Source organism: Cylas formicarius, unplaced genomic scaffold, assembly GCF_029955315.1.
Source record: "Cylas formicarius isolate icCylForm1 unplaced genomic scaffold, icCylForm1.1 PGA_scaffold_10__41_contigs__length_53128322, whole genome shotgun sequence".
Classification (NCBI taxonomy): domain Eukaryota; kingdom Metazoa; phylum Arthropoda; class Insecta; order Coleoptera; family Brentidae; genus Cylas; species Cylas formicarius.
In genome coordinates, this window is record NW_026844214.1 from 23,149,026 (window position 1) to 23,169,177 (window position 20,152).

The 20,152-nt window shown below is 33.3% G+C and overlaps 1 protein-coding gene across 1 annotated transcript in view; it reads right to left on the reverse strand.

The window, feature by feature from the left end:
* The window catches only part of LOC132708051 (serine protease inhibitor dipetalogastin), a 60,503-nt gene that overhangs the window by 20,420 nt on the left and 19,931 nt on the right, over positions 1-20,152 (reverse strand). The gene's annotated exons all lie outside the window — the stretch shown is intronic.

Below are 20,152 nucleotides of genomic sequence, written 5' to 3' on the forward strand. Positions count from 1 at the left end.
AATAGAAGGCCTTGGCAATATTTAAATATGCCACATTCACTTGATCATATTTGTCAACGGCAATCAGTACTAACTGATTAAAGACTGTAAGGTTGGCCGGTCGCCATAAACTCATGCCGATTAAAAAAAAAATCATCCGTTTCTATTGTAGATAACTTCTTCCAAGATCATGCTGCAATTTTCAGCGTGAGGGATCGGAAATTTAAATTGCAAGAGTTTTTTGTTAAAATTAGAAGTGTAAATTATCAAGGTTTTTGAACTACGGAATTTAAGGTCATATTTTACTTTGAAAGTTAAATCATGCAGTTTTCGTCCATATTTCACTTTGAATTACAAAATTTACTATCTTTTGAAATAAGTAATCACTACTAGTATTAGGTTATTCATAATGATAAAATTATTAGGAATTTAGTCAAGCATAAGATTAAGTTAGGAATACGCTACAAATTATCTTACTTCGTTGAGCAGTGATCTGAAAAACAGTAAATAATATTATAACAGATATAGTCCATAACAATAGTTTTGTTTGCTAGTTACTTTTCCACGGTTTACTTCAATGCCACTGCGACCCCTATAGGGGACACCTTTACTGCCGGGAAGAAGTTCAAATAACGAGGTCCAGTTAAACTGGTCTTAAATTCAAAAGAACCAATGAAAAAAAAGAATGTGCACCATACTGAAAATCTTTTGCTGTCAAAGGCCTTTAAATAATTCGTGCAGAAAACATTAACCTGGCTATTTTGGTCAGAAAGATAACCTGCAATAAATTGGGAAATGGTTAACAGATTGGATCAACAGATTTATTTTTATTTTATAAAATGGCGTTGTAAAGGAAAACTGTGTGGTCTGGTGTCAATTCTCCTTATTATAGGAAAATACTATGTCCAATGGATGGCTCTCTGAAAACATTTAGCAGCATTTTTCGGTCCGTAGTTTTCAATTATTTTTTTTGTGAACAGGTATTATTTCAGGTACTTAGAAAAAGGAAGATTCGTAGCGAAGTTTGTGGATTTAGGATTGCATTTTAATGGTCACCGTACTTCTGTTTCTAAAAACGATGTTATCGAAAGTGTACTATTTCAGCAAGAGGACACAGCACATTTTTAGTCATTTAAAAATGCTTTGTTAATGTTACTCTAGTGACATCGCCTTTATACTGTGTTTCTTTGTAAAACGGATTTCCCGTTATACAAAAAAAAATAAATAAAAAAAAAAACTTTACTTCCTCATTTTTAAGTATTTTGTTCAGCTGTATGATTTTCTATCAATATTGTATCCGCGATATCAAAGGAATCTTGGGAATTGACCAGTTTGTATTGGATGTCGACAGCTTGGCAAACCGACTTGCGCTGGGTCCGGCGTTCAGTTTTCGGACATCACGTCTATTGGGCTGTCCGACATTTCCAATTGTGGTGTGGTTGGACGTATGAGAAATTGATGTTTTTGGCGAAATTTTAAATAAATGCAAAAAAAACATAGTGGGATTTATTCTAAAACTGCCAATAATACAAAATCTTTGCTGGTTGGACTTGATGGGCAAATAATTCCAATGAGTGATCAAATAAAATTTCTGGGATTTCATATGGAACTGAAGCTAAACTGGGCTAGGTTGGGGCTTTGGCTTCATTCAAGACTGAGCAGTTTGTGTGTGTTTCACTCCAAACAATTAAAACTTTTTACTCCTGCTTCTGCTTTAGTCAGCTTTCTGGAATGTTCCATCTTGATGCTCTGTCCAAAAGCCTGCTGTCGACAATTTTTTAACCAATTTAAATTTTGTAAAATGGGCTTCCCGATAAACAAAAAAATAAATAAAATAAATTGTTGTTTTTTCTTTATCTATGGATTTTGTTGATTTCAAAAAACACTTGGCACTGTACCGTACGTTCCTTCTTGAGCTGTGTGATTTTCTATTAATATTTTCTTCGCTAGTTCCAAGGAATCTTAAGAATTGACCTGTATTAATCTTAATGCAGCACGAATAGCAACGAAATGCGCTTCGTGCGGAATGCCGCACAAAGACGAATGTCTGACGTTTACAGGAATATCTAAATTCTCAGGCATACCGCGCAAAGAAGAACAGCCACATTTGCAATTTTCGAGATTTCGAATGCGATAAGCTTTACGAGCACATATTTCATTTTTACGTTCGGCTAAATATGGATGGTTCTGGAGAAGATACCAATTAATCAATTAGAATTGGCTATTTATATCCGATAATTATTGCTGATCGTTACGGCATCCTGCTTAATAGGTTTTCAATTTTTTTTATTAAATTCACAAAAATCCAATATACTATCTATTAAGGTGCATTTTGTATCATTTTCGCAGAGCACTACCGTTGAATTATTCGCTATAATAGTTTCGCGGAAGTACTAGTAATATTTTGCTTTCTAAGGCCGTGCACGGCAGGCTGTTTATTTTATGGCCGAGGTGCACGTGAGGTTCCCAACATGCAAGGTGGTACCAGAGAGTAATATTTTAATTACTCCCAATAAACATAAATAATAGATGTGACATAAGCCATTTATATAAAAATAAAAATACAAAACAATCAAATGTCTAATTTTGATTGTTTCCGACCCAAGATTTTCCGAATACAGACTGAAAAGAATTAGTGGATAAAATAGAGTCGAAATCTAAATTCATCAAAATTTTATTCTATACATTATATTAACAACCAATTCCATAAACGACACTATGGTTATGAGGTTGTTTTGGAGTGTATAACATCAGTTTTGGGTACATTTTTGCAAAACATTAGAGTGTGATAAAAATTTCCATATTTCTTTACTATATTTAAAAGAGAATAGATATTCACAAGATATCTACCTAGTTCAGAGTGAAGTGCTATAAGGAATTAGGAATAGAAAACTGGGTAATTATTCAGTCTGCTACCACTACCAAAAATTTCTTAATTAACTTTCCAAATAAACAGTTACTTTCAATTCATCAAATTAATCAAAAATATTACTGGGTTCATTGTCAACAAAACCGAACGGGCACACTTCTTGTAGTGAAAGCTATGCCACCGGACTAAATGCCGCAAAATTCATCGAAAGTTCGCCGTTTTAAACAGTGTATATTAGCGGGTAGACTCCCGAAGTAGGAAAATAGGGCGTTTCAAGCGCTTTTCAATGTGACAAATTGGCACCATACGTACAAGAATAACAAGTTTTCAGCTTGACCTTACAAGCATCTCAAGTTACTTCCCACCCGGGCAAGTGAATACGGCCGCTTAATAGAATTTGAGAATATATCGCATAATTAATACCGTTCGGCACCATAATTGATGATGGTAATTTGTTTGGGCGGTGTACTACGCTTCATCACGGAGATTTATGTAAAAGTAAATGAACAATTTTACTTAATTATTTCTTTCTAAAAAGTGTTCTATTCTAATGAAAATTTTCCAAGAATTCCAAGTTTTTAACCAGGGCCGAATTTTCTTTTCCTAAAAGTTTACAAAAATCCAAAAATTTGATGGGAAATTAAAGTGCGTTATGATGCTTATTTAGTTATATCCGAATATTTTCATCGCTGAAACCACTTTTTTCTTTCAGTTTAGGTCCCAATTGCGCGCTCCATTTTGAATATTATTTGGATTGAATTATGCGCTGAGCGTTTTCGTTAATTTAGTTACTGGATGGGAGCTTAGAGACGTATTTTATCATTTGGCAGTTGTGATGGTACTGTATGTGATCTCAATTTGTATGTATGTGAATGTATTCGTATCCAAAAATTTTTTTTTAGTTAAAGTTTAGTATACGCGTTTATAAACTTCTTCCTACATTCGTCTATTATCGCTGCTACGTGCCAAATCAAATGAGTGAGTAAAATTGAGTTTATCGAACTTATTACGTATTATATTATTTTATTCCAATTAAAAATTTACTGGAGTCCTGCATCCGACTGGAATCCTGCAGACGTTTCGCCAAAATCCCACTTGGCACCTTCGATGCTCGCGCTCCGAGTGTTCGAAATGTTTTCGGAGCGCGAGCATCCAAGTGAGATTTTGGCGAAACGTGTGCAGGATTCCAGTCGGATGCAGGACTCTAGTCGCAGTTCAACAAGTGAACGGATGATATCCCGGAATATATATATATATATATATATATATATATATATATATATAATCTAGCAATACCTAAAGAAAAGGGCGACCTCATTCTGAATAGTTTTAACTCATTTCACACAAAAACAAAATTTACCATAGAATATGAAAAAGATGACAAAATTAACTTCTTAGACATGACACTAATACGCAAGAAAAACAAAATCAGAACGATGTGGTACACAAAAGATACATGGTCTGGACGATACCTTAATTTTCACTCCTAACACCCAATATCACAAAAAAAGACTGTTATTATCGGGTTGGCTGACTGAGCTATAAATCTATCTGATCCAGAGTACAGAAAAGAAGCTATATATAAGGCTAAGCACACTAAAACTAAACAATTACCCAAGTGCCTTAATTAACTCTATTTTTAAAAGAAGGATACATAAATTCTACAACAATATTTCTGTTAAGGAAAACACACAACCATCAAAACGAGAATATTGTTCGTTGCCATACATACCAAATTTATCGGAAAAAATGTCGAATATGTTTAAGGGAAGCTCTGTTACAATCTGCCACAAGGGTCAAAATTTGTTAAATAGGAATTTCAGTAAACTAAAAACACCAATACCCAAAGATAAAAAAAGTCACATTGTATATCAAATACCGTGCAACGACTGTGACCAAGTGTACATTGGACAGACTAGCCAACTGTTGAAGAACCGCATCAATGGTCGGTCATAAATACGACAAAAAAAACAAAACAGCCATCAGCAGCCATATAACGGAGAAAACACATACTTTTAACTTCGATGACACAAAAATACTTGCTACCGAACCAAACACACAAAAAGGAACACAAAGGAATAAAAACGCCATAAACGCGAAAACCGACATAAAACACCTGCGTGAAATCTATTTCGAATTGTTAAAGTAGACCATTTTAATGCTCAGATGCTCCACCGCGTATCAGTAGATCTTAAAACTTAACACAAATGTACACTCTAAAAAAATAAATAAATAAAAACTAAGAGGGAAAAAAAAGACATCTGATACAATGAATGTTTATTTTCCACTTCTATTGTTGATTCGTACGCCAAAGCAAGAACGTTATTGTTTTTGGCAATGATGTAAATTATGTGATAACATTAAGATATGTTGTGGTACTTTTTCACAAACAGCGCTAATATTAGACATTTAAAAAAAAAATAAATTTGTGAGTATGACTAATATATGTAATTTGTTTTTGTAATATTTGTAATTTTTAAATTCGTATATGTCTACTGTTTAAGATATTCTGTGTTAGACGTTTTATTTTTTGATAGCGAACTAATTCTTTGTGTGATCTCGCTTTTTTTGTCCTTTGTTTTGCAGTTTTTGAGAAAGACCTGTTTTGCCGGTCGAAACGCCAATGACAATTACAGTGTTTTAAAATTATTTGTGAGTTTTGTTCACTGTGGACCAAACCCTAAGAATCAACCTATAAAATATATATATATATATATATATATATATATATATATATATATATATATATATATATATATATATATATATATATATATATATATATATATATATATATATATATATATATATATATATATATATATATATATATATATATATATACATATATATATATATATATATATATATATATATATATATATATATATATATATATATATATATATATATATATATATATATATATATATATATATATATATATTGATTCACGGATGGAAAAATGTGATGACACTATATTCCGGGATATCATCCGTTCGCTCGTTGAACTCCGACTGGAATCCTGCATCCGACTGGAATCCTGCAGACGTTTCGCCAAAATCTCACTTGGCATCTTCAATGCTCGCGCTCCGAAAACACTTCGAATACTTAGTGTATATATATATATATATATATATATATATATATATATATATATATATATATATATATATATATATATATATATATATATATATATATATATATAATACTATTATATTTTATATATCCAGCCTTTTGCAACCTTTTAAAAAGTATTGGTGCAAAGTTTCTACCGTGTGTTATGAAACGGGTTTTTGATATGAAGCCAAATTCAAAGTAAATATGCCTTCCTATCATTGGATAGTTTTTTATTCTCCGTGTTAGTTTATCTGTTTCCTTTGTAATTTTATATATTATATATTTTGGAAAAGTAGGTCTGTGAGTGATAGTTTAATATACTTTTTTATGTAAATCCCATTTCATGGGCCTATCTATGATATTCAATTCATTGGGTTTATGATTTTTTAATCTTTTTAGGTTGAAGTTTTTTTACTCTTTCCAACGATCAGCTATGTAGAAGATTTAATGTGATTAACCAAACTTATGATTTTACTAATAGTTTAGAAGTTCCAGAACTTTCGCTCCAAAATTATACTTTTTCAGGTTTGATCAGAGAATTTGCTGTGAAACGGTATCGAACGCTTTAGACAGGTCAAAAAATGCCAAGACTGCGTTGGCTGTTGTCAAAGGCATGTGTTATTTTGAAGTTAAATTTAACATAGCATTCTGTGTTGCTTTCTAACGCCGCAATGAGCGTCTGATAATGTTTTAAAAGAAACTCCTTATTCTATTTTTATGTGTCTTCTCGAAAACCTCAGAAAATACTCTAAAGGTTTACTTATGCAACTTGTGATACTAGCGGTTTTACTTGTCCATTTTGAAACAATTTGGAAAACAGTTTTTCTGAAAGCACAGGGTTATTGAAAATATTGAAAATTTAAAGCATTTTTTGTTTCATTGTTTCCGATGTTAGTTCATCCCAACTAGGACTTTTGTTGTCCTTCAAAGATGTTATATCTTCCAAAACTTCTGCTAATTCTACCAAATATACCAATGATCCAATTATGCCTTCCAATCCGCCTAAATATTTTTGATCCCATTAATTCCTCTATTTTCCTTTAATAAAATTCATGGTAATACGAACCAAGCCTTGATGACACTGTTTTGAAGTTAGATAGTTTCTAATTTATATTCGGAATTGCTACATATTTGCTCTAAAGATGTTGAATAATTCTCTTTTATAGTCTGGTCATCAATTATTGCTTAAATACGTTCCAATTCTCACTTCATCTGTTCAATTCAAGCTGTTACTATTATCAGAATTGGAAAGAACGATGAATTGTTTAGTCAATTTTAATAGAAAAATTTAATTTGAAGTGTTAAAAAGGCAAGGGAGGCAGGTACTTATACTTCTCTTGCAAATTTTCTAAAAAAAAATGTTCTTAGGCAAATCAGCATATCAAAAATTTTGTGCTAAACGATATTTCGCTGGTGACCCGGTACAATAAATTGTCCCAGTAAATAAAAAATAAGAGGACAACATAAAACTTCTTCACATTACGTCGTCCACCTTATGAGAATTATTTAAGAAGGGTTAAGGTATTCATTTTACGACCTCAAATTGCCTATTATGCCCAAGTTGCGTGGGGACTAATTTTATTTTCTGATTCAATTTGCAATTATTCCAAAATGCGCAGCCATATTAGTTCATTGCCATAAAAGTGCCGTCTGCAAAGAATTTTAGTAGTATTACGTCAAATGTTTAATTATGAACGATTACGGTTATAAAAAAAGTTAAGGCCAAAAAGATCATACAGATTAAATAAAATACCACCGAAAAAATTAGATAGGAATAGACAACCACTCTCTGCACCATTTGTGGAGTGGATAAAAGTGGTTTATTTCTCTCACATATTGAACTATACTTTTTTTTTAGAGGCAGCACTGGTTGTGGTTGCCAAAATTCAATTTGTTAGTGGTTTGGTAATGCGTAGGGGTAGATATCTAAACCAAGAAATGCCATAGAGAAACGCTCTTACCTCCCGGGATCGAGACAGTGTGGTCGTGTGTGTTTGCGGTAAAAATCTATGATAATGATTCAGTTTAGTTATAGTCTACCTGTTATGAATAATAGTAATCTTGAACTAAAAATTTCTTTTTATATGAATCACACTGTAGTGTTTGTGAGTATCTAGTAGTACTGATTTTAATTGAGACAAGAAGTCAGTTATCTGGCCAATAAAAGCAACGGCAAAAAGCTGCGGTACGTATGTCAATAAAATGTTTTTTGTTCCGCAATTTGTTGTCATTCGCCTCGGCATTTAAGGTAATTGTATACCTATTCGTAGTGTTAATTTCTTCTAATTTACTGCGTATACACATTTGTATAGGAGGGTCTTGTTAGGCTTGCTGCAAATGGTAAACGGTCGGCGCGTCAGCAATTTTGCAGTAAATTAAATCGATACATGCTTCTAAAAAAAGTTGTTAAGTCATCCGGCTAGTTATACAAACGCCGATGATATAGTGATGGTGTTTCTGGGACCGATTCATCATTTACGTTGATGAAAAAAAATTTGAAGCGATGGGCCTACCTACGGTTATCTAATTCTAGTAGTTAAGCAAATTGAACTCAACAGAGATACTGTTTCCAGCGATATATCGTTTTTACGACATAATCCGGTATTTAACATTGGAAAATTTTTATGAAGGTCTAACTGTACGCCTACCTCGCTTGGTTTTTGACTTTGTAACCCTCAATAAATAGATTCGCAAATCCACAATGACGTTCCGGAACCTTATTTTGGTACGCCGTGTATACAAATGCTCAAAGCTGACAGATTTGTGTAGTTTCATCGGTGAGATTCCTAGATTATTATTACTCCATGCAGTGAAAAATTCATTCTTACTTTAAAATATTCATTATAAATACAAATGAAGGAGTAAATTTAAACATAAAACAATGTTAGAATATTTATAAAAAAAAATTTTTCTAAATCAAAATTAATTCTGGCACTAGTCGACTTCTGTAAACATTTTCTTCTTCGATGATATATGTTGTACACATTTTTTCTAACTGGAAGCAGATATTTCTTCCATTTCACTTCTAATTAATTATATTGACTCAGAACTAAATTTCGGCAAGGTGTTGTTTCATTAAAGAAAGGTTGTAAAAGCGATATATCATTTGGCGAACTTGATATTTGCCTCACTTAGTCTGCGAAACCACATTATTATTGGGTTGCAAACAAAATGATCGAGGATTACATTCAATTTAATAAAGACAAAAGCATTTTAATCAAGAAAAACAGTGGATTAAGTGGTGGCAAATGCCTGATGACTGCTTTTTCCGTCACATTAATTCACTTAATTACTGTATCAAATTTTCCTTTTTCAAAGAAATGCCTGTTTAGCGGTTCTAGATGTCCTTGTGAGTGAAAGTAGTGCATGCAGTACATGCGTATATCAAAAACCAATACATACGGGACAATATCTAAGTTATCAAACCAAAACTAACAATTCTGGAGCAACGAAAATTCGAATAGTTAATATTAAGTAAGTCATCAGTGCTAGAAATATCTTAATAGAATTATAACTAGTTCAAAAACAGACCCAAAAGTATGTCTCCCTCCACTCTCCCTCAGACATAGGAGGGAACTCCACCGGGGAAAACGCAAATTTCAAGAACCCGTTTTGATAACAAGTAATAACAAGAGTTTTAGCATGGAAATACCCATGATATAAAGCGCACTAGTGTTAGCTTCCTTAGTAGACAACTTCATGGTTGACGGCACCCAATTCGATCACGGATGAACAGCTTGAACTATAATAGCGCGGTCCAGAATCACCCATCCATGTAATTATATAAAAAAATAAAGACAATGGAAGTTCAAGGATTTTTTAGTTTTGGTTATAGTTTGTTTCTTAGTCCAAAAAAGTAATAAAATGTAAATTTGCAATGACAGAGATCATTAAAGAGGTTGGACAACTTAAATGCTATATCGAAAAGTTCAGATAAATTTTTAACAATTCCGATTTTAAATTTTAGGACCTACACATCTCGAATCGTACCTAAATTAGGGTCACACTAATTTGCATACTATAGAAAGACGAGTTTCGTAAATGAGAGAAATGTGTCAGCAGCGCCACTACAGGTAGTTTATTTGATTAATAAACATATAATAATTACAGAAATGGGCAGATAATTTAGATATTGATTATTCTAAGATCAAGTAACTAAAATCTTTTATAGAAATAAGACTCGAACTTCATTTGTAAATTTTAGTTATCTTGTCGCGAGTAGTCAGTTGAATTATAGTCGTTAGAGTACAGATAAATAATAGGAGGCTCTACAGATTATTCTGTCTTTTATTTTAATCCCATGTTCGACGCACTAATTCAATTTTCCACAATAAACTGTATTTATTGCTTCTTGCAAAAGGGTTTCAACGATCCTCATTTAAAAAGTACTGTTATGCCTAGCTACTAAACCTTTTACTTTTCGTTTTGAAGTGATTCCTTCGTTAACAAATTTCATACAGGTTTTTTAAATTTACAATCTCCAGTAGCTTCTTTTTCCGCATATCTCTCTGACATTACTCCGTATTCAAAGTAAGTCAGTGAATGATGTCATTTTTGTTCAAAAATGTGGATATTTCTTCGGATTTTTGTTGCTGTAGCTGGAATTATCCATAGTCCCAGGTGGTTTTTGAATACCATCCTTCTATAATAGCTTGCTTCGCGCTTTTTAAATTTTGCCACCAGGGGTTAAATATAGCTAAAAACTGACGATACTCACAACAATATATACAGAAGAATCATGGACGATTAATTAAACCACGCAGAACATATCTAGTTTACTATTTTGGCCGTTGGCAACTGTATAAACCATATACTAGATTTTATCAATTATGTTTTGTCAATATTTGTTTTACAATTTTCTTTTCTTTTAATTAGAAATTTATTTTAATTACAAAATTTAAATTATCTTTAAATTTTGTGTTTCTGAGGAGATAATTATTTTAATTTTTTTTAAGAACTTTAGATGAAAACCAAAAAACAAATTCAAAAGTGCACCAATCTTAATCTTAGAACAGTCAGAAAAGTAAGTTAAAAATGTTGGTTGCCTTCTTCGTGATGTGTGATCAAAATAGTAAACCATTCCACTGTATATAATTTATTTTAAGCTCTATTTTATCCTTGTTAGCTTCAATTGTTTGTCACTTTTTTTTGTTATTTCTTAACACATGTAAATCACCAAGAGCGAATGCATATAGCAGTAGATAATTTATATTGTTTTATATAAACTATATGTCCTATTTTTTAATAATTATTAATTTATTTAAGTACGCTGTTGTACATCGCTTCATTTTCAATTTATTAGTATTTAAAAATTAATGTTGCGGCTAATATATTTATTCAAACTTATACCATTGGCGACGTTTATTATTTACTAGTAACCCGCAAATTTGTCTCTTTGAGGAAGGAAGCTAATATAATTCTTCAATTATTCATTAGCTTTTTGTACACAATGTGAAAGATATTGGGGAGGATTATATATGACTAACTTAATAATTATGTCACTAATTCAATCTGGTTATGCAGTATGTATCAATAAAGACTCGTTTCATTTTGAAGTTAATTTTCTTCGGTTTAAGCGACACTGTTATAGGTTTTGCGAGAAGTTATCTGTTATTATCAGTATCAGTATGCAAATGTACTTATTATTTTTTCAATCGCAAACTTCAAAAGAGAAAATTGCGAAACCAACAAAATTCATAATCTTAAATTTAAATTCTCGATTTAATAGAATTTACTTTTTTTTTTTTACTTAACGCTAAACAGCTTTATTTTGTTCATGTGTAAAATATAATATATTTTACCTAATTGAGAGAGATATTGCTGTTTTCTCAATTATCAGAAAAGAGCCTCTAGCGATTGTTGAAATTAAAGAGCCTCTGTCACTCTGTCACTTCTAATTGGCGTTTAGTAATAACTCTATTATTCTGAGGAATTGATTAGACGCCGGATCACCGTTTAATAAAACTCATTAGACGTACCGCTACCGATCAACTGAAAAAGCGAACTTAATTTCATCCGGTATCGGAAGATCTTTCATTTTATTTGGTTATTCATGCGCGAAAGAGGAGCAAAGAAATTTGAATCTTTTAATAAGGTAATTGATTCGATTGTAATACCATCGCAAACCAAATTTAATTAAGAGAAAATATATGACGGTTTGAAGTTATTTTGGTTAATTGGTGAAATTCGAGAAATTCGTTAAATTTCCAAGAAAATGTGGTTTTAAAATATTGAAAACCAATACCATGTTCCGGATACAACGTCTTGTGTACCAATAAGAATGGCTCTCGGCTGTATTTAGGGGAGTATTAACAGTAAAGTTTGGAAAAAAATTAACTAAGAGAAATTGCTAGAAGTTATTTACAAGTTCGTAACATAGCTGCCAGAAGACGCAATTTCTGTTGCGAATATAAAAATGTGATTTTTACAACATTTGAAATAGGGGAGAGGTTTCATTAGTAAGGGTGAGATGGTGATAAAGTGTACTTTATCGTCCAACAAGAATATTTCTTATTGCCTATTGACAAAGCTTGCATAAATAAAACAAAACTAAAACATCGAACCAACACATACGGAGAGAAATATAAAATGTAAATAAACTATCACAAAATAATTGTATAACAAAATTGAAACAAAAGTTGTAGATAAGTACAGAGTTCACATAAGATGACGTACCATCCGAGCTGAGAAATTGTAAGATCTACAAAAGAGCTTAATACAATAGTTTCTTCTGTTGATGAAAATTTCTTCAGTACTTTTATGGTTATTATGCGCAAAGAGTGTTTTTACAATATTTTTATTTTAAATGTATATTGATACATATTCCTAAAGTGTATTTGAAGACAAGTTCAACGATATATAATAGTAGGGATCTGTAATGCCACGTTTCGTGTCCGGCGACGTTCTTCTTCATTTTTTTTTAGATAAACGAAAACTGTCATTGCGAGAGTATTTCAAATATTTTTCAAATTATATATATTCCAAATAAAAGATTAAATTTCATGCTGCCTTACCCTAGTAAAGTAGATAAAAATAAACGCCTCTTTAACATATTTAAGCACGCAGTTGATTGAAGTCGAACCATTGTTTTATTTTTAGATTATCTGAGTCTTTGTTGTACCAACACACAATTTTGTAATCCACAACTAACTTAAGTTGTAATTTCAAGTTGTGTTAAATCTGTTCTTGCTGACGTTTCGCCAATGATGAATGAGCTAAACTGAAACTGCACAGTGACAGTCACTAATGTGAACAAGTTCTTTATTTCAAAATAGGTAGTTTTGAGACTCCGCCGAGAAGGCATTTAATTTATTCTGATTATATAAAAACAATAGGCAAGTTTTTCATGACTAAACTTTCAACAACAACAACTGTTGCCTACCAGGTGCGGAAAGCAGATTTTGAGATTATCGACTTAATGATGTATTGAGGATTTATTTGGGGATTGTGAACTGCTGTAGGCTTTTTGTTAATTATTCACTTTTCATACACCATTTTGATATGGTACAATGTCCTTTGATATAGCAGCTTTTTTGTCTATCTTTTTATGAATGTTCTAGTCTAAATTGGTAGAAGCGATTTTAAACCTCGACAGATGCGTGTTTTGGTAGCAGCTTTTTGCAAATGGTTTTTGTTTGCTATAATTAATTAAAATCAATTACTTCTCCGAACACCTCATAAAAGAGCACATGATTCAAAGCCACAACCCGCCTAATAACCCGCAACAAAACATACCCTCCAAGTTGGTTTTTCAAATTGGCATCGGAAATGGTCAGCTGTACAATTTGAACAGGACGTAACATTAGGAGATTACTCGTTATATCCGATATATTTAGTTTAATAGCCAAAGTACTTTTTGCACTAGTGAAAAACAGCGGAAAATGAACTTATTTAGTTGTTGTACCTGCATATTTCATATTTATTTCAAATAGTAAAACTTTTGGTACGGTGAACAGTACGAACAGCATTAACTTTTTGGACAATCTCAGAAAATAGGTTTTTCCTGTTATAAAGTACATCTTGCAAATTTGCATCGATAATCGATCAATTACAAGCACCCTGTACATAAATACATTCACTCATTCGGCTTCTTTATGAACTTGAAATGCTTTAAGATCGTTACAGTTCACAGATCACGGGTTCGTTAGCCCCGGCGTGCACATACAAACAAAAAAAGGCACACACGCCAAACGCATCGTTTTGGTCTTATTTAATCTTATAACTGATTTAATTATGACGCGGGCGAGACAATTAATTTTATTTATCTGACGATGCGATGCGTGAACGGTGGGCGGACGTCGATTTTCTACAAGGAAATTGTTTTCGCAAACCTGCGATAATTGCCATAGTGATGGGACTTCGCAGTCTATTTGGTAAATACAGAGCATTGGATTTTGGTATAAACGATGTAGTTGCCATCGTAATTTTTATAAATTGAGCATAAACTAATGGTGAATTTAAAATGCCAATTAAGTTAGCTAAGAGCTTATTATGAAGTTTTTTGAAAATTGAAACTCTCTTTATGTCTCTTGCGTCTCTTGTTGACTGTCTCACTGATGTTGCGACATTGTGTGGGGAGCTTTAATTGCTTCACGAATGAGCGAATCCCAAATGAAAGAGAGGTAGAAATCTGTGTCGCCGTTTACATTATTGGGTGTATGATTATTTCGATATACTCCTGTATCCTGTTCCGTGAGGAAGTTCAGAAATCGCCGTTGTACTCATTTGTCGAAGTCTGACTGATCTCTGGTATTCTTTTAGTCTCTTAAACATCTGCTGCAAGGGTAAATGGGGTTTCAGATTAATAAGAATGTTTAGAAAAGTGTTACTTTTTAATTCGATTATGGAATTGATGTTTTTGTATATGGAATTTAGACAGTTCCTGGCCGTGGGACCAGATAACGAAAGAACGAAAGCATAATCTACATATCTCTTCCACACTTTCGGTTTTGGATGGAATTTATCAATGGCTAGTTTTTCAAAATGTCTCATAAAAATATTAGCGATTTGTTTGTAAATTTTCCTCTCGACACAGCAGGTGTTTACAGCATAACGTGCAAACTAAAGGAACATCACAGATCAGTCAGACTTCGACAAATGACTACATGATCGATTTTTGAACATAGTGATGAAACGCGATACTAGACTAATGTAATTAATTGATTTGTTTGATAAAATTTCCATTTGTTTTTGAATTAAATCTCTAAAATGGCAGCTCGTGCAACACCAGCAGTATGGACAGGTGCATTATCGTGCAAAAGACGCACGCCTCTAGTCACTTTTCCTCGACATTTTACACATATGCAGTCTCGCAATTTATGTAACAATTTTGCGTAATATTTACCATTGACAGTGGTATTACTTCCTTTGAAATCTATCAAAAGAATTCATTCATAATACGAAAAGATCATGGGCATCACCTTTTTTGCTGACTGGCAGACTCTGAATTTTCTTACGACGCCACTATATTGATTCTCTTTTCGATAGAGGGGCATAATGGAGAACCATAGTTTCATCTCCCGTCGCAATAGTTTGTATCACAGGTTTCGGTTCCGACCCATAGAGTTCCAAAATAGACCGCACACACTCGACACGACGTTGTTTTTGAATAGCCGAAAGGATTTTAGGAACAAATCTTGCACTAACCTTATGCATACCTAAATGATCATGTAGGATTCGACGAACACTTGTATCAGAAAAATCAGAAATTTCTGAGATTTCCTTGACCTTGACGTCGATTACTCAATACCACCTCTTCCACAATCGCAACAATATCTTCCGTTATGACCTCCACTGGTCGACCAGTTCTTGAATCATCTTCAAGGGACTGCCCCATTCGAAAACGTTTTGCCTATTCTTTTACTACAGAATACGAAGGAGAACTTTGGCCGTACACACGATCCAAATCAGGAATGTAAATTTTTGCGGTAACCGCGTAAATATTTTTTTCTACTCCCATCTGCAAAATACCTAATTACCCACTGATCTAGCGTGCGGGAAGCGTCACTTTACCACGTCAGCTTCGTTTCCCATGAATCCGAGTCACTTCGGACATTTCCGGGATTTTACGGCACGGATTTGGCAGCAATCGGATGTTTTCGGAGATAGTTCCCAAGCTTTGAATTTTGACGTTTGTCAACTCTGACGGTCATGTCAGTGAATGTATTCGTGTTGTTTTGCCCCAAAAACTAACAGTCGTAGAAAAAGTATAGTATGCAACACGTTCGGTAAACTTTTTAACTCACTCGTTTATTAAAAACTCGCTCCGCTTGTGTCAAATAAACTCGTAAGTTAAATGCCCTTTACCGCACTTGTTGCACAATACACTATTTTCTACTCCCGTCTGTAAAATAACTAATTACACATCGATGTAGCGTGCGGGAAGCGTCACTTTACCAAGTCAGTTTCGTTTCCTACGGATCCGAGCCACGGACATTTCTGGGATTTTACCGCACGGGTTTGGGAGCAATCGGATGTTTTCGGAGATATTTAACACGCCTTGACTTTTGACGTTTGTCAATTCTCAATTCAATTCTGACGGTCATGTCAGTGAATGTATTCGTGTTGTTTTGCGAAAATGTACCCAAAAACTAACGGTTGTAGAAAAAGTATAGTAAGCAACACGTTCGGTAAACTTTTCAAGTCACTCGTTTATTAAACACTCGCCCCGCTCGTTTCAAATAAACTCGGTGAGTCAAATGCCGCTTACCGCACTTATTGCATAACTTAACTTATTTGGAACTTGATTCCAAATCATTTTTAAAACTCATCTACTCACTGTCTGGGTGTGTATATAAGGCAAGAATGCTGAAAAAGTTAGTGTTAACCTAAGCCTACAAATTATTCCGTAATTTAATTTATGTTAAATGACCCCATTAATATTTTATAGGATTTTGGTTAGCAGGGATCTTATATTTGTCCTTGTTTCATTTTAAATTGCAAATTTTGAACTCGACACTAACCGAAATCAAGGAGTGATTGAAATAACTGTAGAGGAAATATCACTAATGAATGTATAAACAGGATATACTAGTTCAAAGCCTGAAATACTTAAGTCAACTGAACAACAAATTTCATGAATAGTGATATTAAGGTTCAGTCACATGTGAAAACTCTAATCTAAAACAGGTCCTATAAATAAAATTGTCAATCGCTTGAACTTCTGCAGTTCGGTTTATTGGCATGCAGTCTTAAATGAAGATCGGAGGAGCTAGCAGATGATACGTAACTCCAGCATGCAGCTATGAATTCAATAAATTCGATCATATCTCCGGGAGCTTCGCTCGCAGTAATTGGCATAATCTCGCAATATCAGGCTTAGTTTTCTTACAATAATCTACAATATCTTAAAAAAAAAACGTAAACTCATATTAAAGTACAGAACGGCCCGAAGTTCTTTCTTCTATAACGGTGCAAAACTGTTTAACTAGGAAATTACCATCTACATTCCAACTTAAGAGGCATAGTCATAATTGTTCTGTTGGGTGTTAATTATGTGTGTGGGAATGATATTTTCTTTTTTTTGTATTCTATTATTTCCATGTATACAGTTATTTATTTTAAGAACTTTATATTAACATGTTAACTTAATTGAGAAGCACTACCTACAACTAGACATTTTCTTACAGCCGTTGAAAAAAGCATTTTAATTTAACAAATAATACAATTAATTATAATTAACCAAAACTACAAGCATTTTTTTATATTAACTGCTAAAATGCTGCGATTTCAATGCTATCTATCTATGTCATATCTTCCGTGTCTAATGATCTGGATAATTACTATTCAACTTTGGAGCGGATCATCATCCAAGTACCACATACGAATTCTTTCGATTCAGGAACAACTTTTCTACAAAAGTTGGTATTTTCCATCATTAAGTCTAGGCGGGTGAAAATAAGGCCCAATGAGGTGATCGCCAATAATTTCAACTCATCAAATATTGACAGAAAACTGTTCTTGCAAATAATTTTCTAACACAGCGTGTCGATACGCCTTTTATCACGAATATTATTTATTGAATTTCAAGAGAAACAAAGATAAAAAGTGTGGATTTGCTACCATTGTTTTATTTCGAGTAACCAATAGCAAAACGCTGTTCTTAGGGGGAAATTTCTGGTCTAGAAGGCCTCTGCAGGTTGCCTACTCATATATACGATAGAATACAAAGTTATATAGAATAGTTGTGTAGTTTTGCAAATATCTCTAGAACGACTGCTCAAAGCGAGTAAAGAAATATGTAGGTGACGATGTCTACAAGCTACAAATTGCGCATGTAAAAAAAACCTAAATAACGCTTTGTATAAGAATATCAACACTTCAAATATTATTAAGAAAAACCAAAAATGAAAGTCTACTATCCCGTATTTATATCAACTTTTTGTCTTAAAATTAATTAAGGAAGTTCAATACCCCTTAACTTAAAAACGAAGGAAAATTAACTAAGTGATCATTATTTAAAATTAAGCTATGGACAGTGTCTACATTCTGTAGTATTTCAGAATATTTATTATTACTAAATTGCGTAATATCATAATATAAATAAAATTCAGTGAAGTGGTGGCATGGAAGACCAGCTGTGTTAAACATATCTAGTATTACAAGGGCACAATTTAGTTATTATAATCGAAATTGCGCTCCTAGCCTTAAACGAGAGCGCCTCTTCACGATAAAAAGTAAATATTACATTTTCGCACATACACACTCGATCAGAATAACAGTGGTGCAGGCACCATTTATTACTAGCGAGTCGCTTTGCTCCTCGAAATAAAACAGCATCTTCCGGCGATCTTTATGGTTGACTGCGGCTTACCATGAATATTCTCGGAAACAAAATGTTTCGGATACGTGCCGCGATTTCCTTATAATTTAGCCCGTTAACGGGGGCTCTCGCGCGACCTACGGTACCGCTTCCGCGGGGATTCTGACGAATATCTTATTAAATTAAGCGTGGCGTGACTCTATGGGATTATTAAACGGTTTCCGCCTTCGCACGCGTGATCGAAACGTCGCGTCGAAAATAAACGAGACTCGATCTAGCGGGCAACAACAAAAAATTCTCTCGTCTCTGAACGATTGTTTCTATTGTTTTCTGATCATCTGGGATGATTGGACATCAGCACATTAATGCGGACCGCTAGAATTAACCTTTAAAAAAAATCATGAAATCATGTTTCTTATGGAAACTTGCTTTCCTTTTAAAACTCAAAATCACTGGGGTAATAATGAGATCAGAATATTGAGTCAGAGTTTAAGGAAGTAACAAAAATAAAAACACAATCAGCTTGTATACAATACAAAAAAATATTTATACCAAAATAGAATAACTAATTCACATAAGCCTACCTTCCTAGGATGTTTAGAATTTTGTCGATCAAGTTGCGAGTAAGAATCAAAAACGACTCTTCAATCCGAATATTTCATTGCCAAAAAGATGAAAATGACTCTGCTGAAATGATTCTTCCAGCATGCACCTTACAGGGTCCCAGGAAAGCTCAAAGAGGTCCCCGGACGTGGAGTCTCAATGCCAATGTCTCAACGCATGGCTTTCTGCTATTCAAATTAATATAAAATGATTATTTGGATATGACACCGTTCTGAGTAAGTGATGGAACGCAGTTTGCGTTTATTAGGATTAGGGAATACATTTAACGACCTACAATAATTTTGAAATAAAATGTTCGATAACAATATGGACTACAGATTGACATCGCTAAAACAAAAACTATGGCAATTAGTAGTCAGATGCTGGATGCACAAGTCATATTAATTGGCAAGTAAGGAAAACCAAAAATTGCAATGTCCAAAACAACTATTTCTAACGTGATCAATAAAAATAAAAACTATTAACTGAATGGGTCTTTGAAATTCCGAACATGTGAAATGAGCAAGTTGTCAGAAGAAAGGACCAGGATAGATAATTTCATCAAAATGTAAAATTAAGAAAAACATAAAATGTTGGTCACATTTTGTGAGGAAATCGATATGATGTACCAAAATTAATACTTCAAGGCAGAAGGCTTCGGAATATTAGAGACCTGTGCGATATATGAGATGTAACCACTATAATCTGTCAGGGAAAGAATGACACCCTAATATTGAATTGAACAGATCAAGAAAGTCAAACCGGAGGGTAGCCACCATCCGAAGCTGTCCAAAGGACAAGCCAGATTAGGGGAAGAT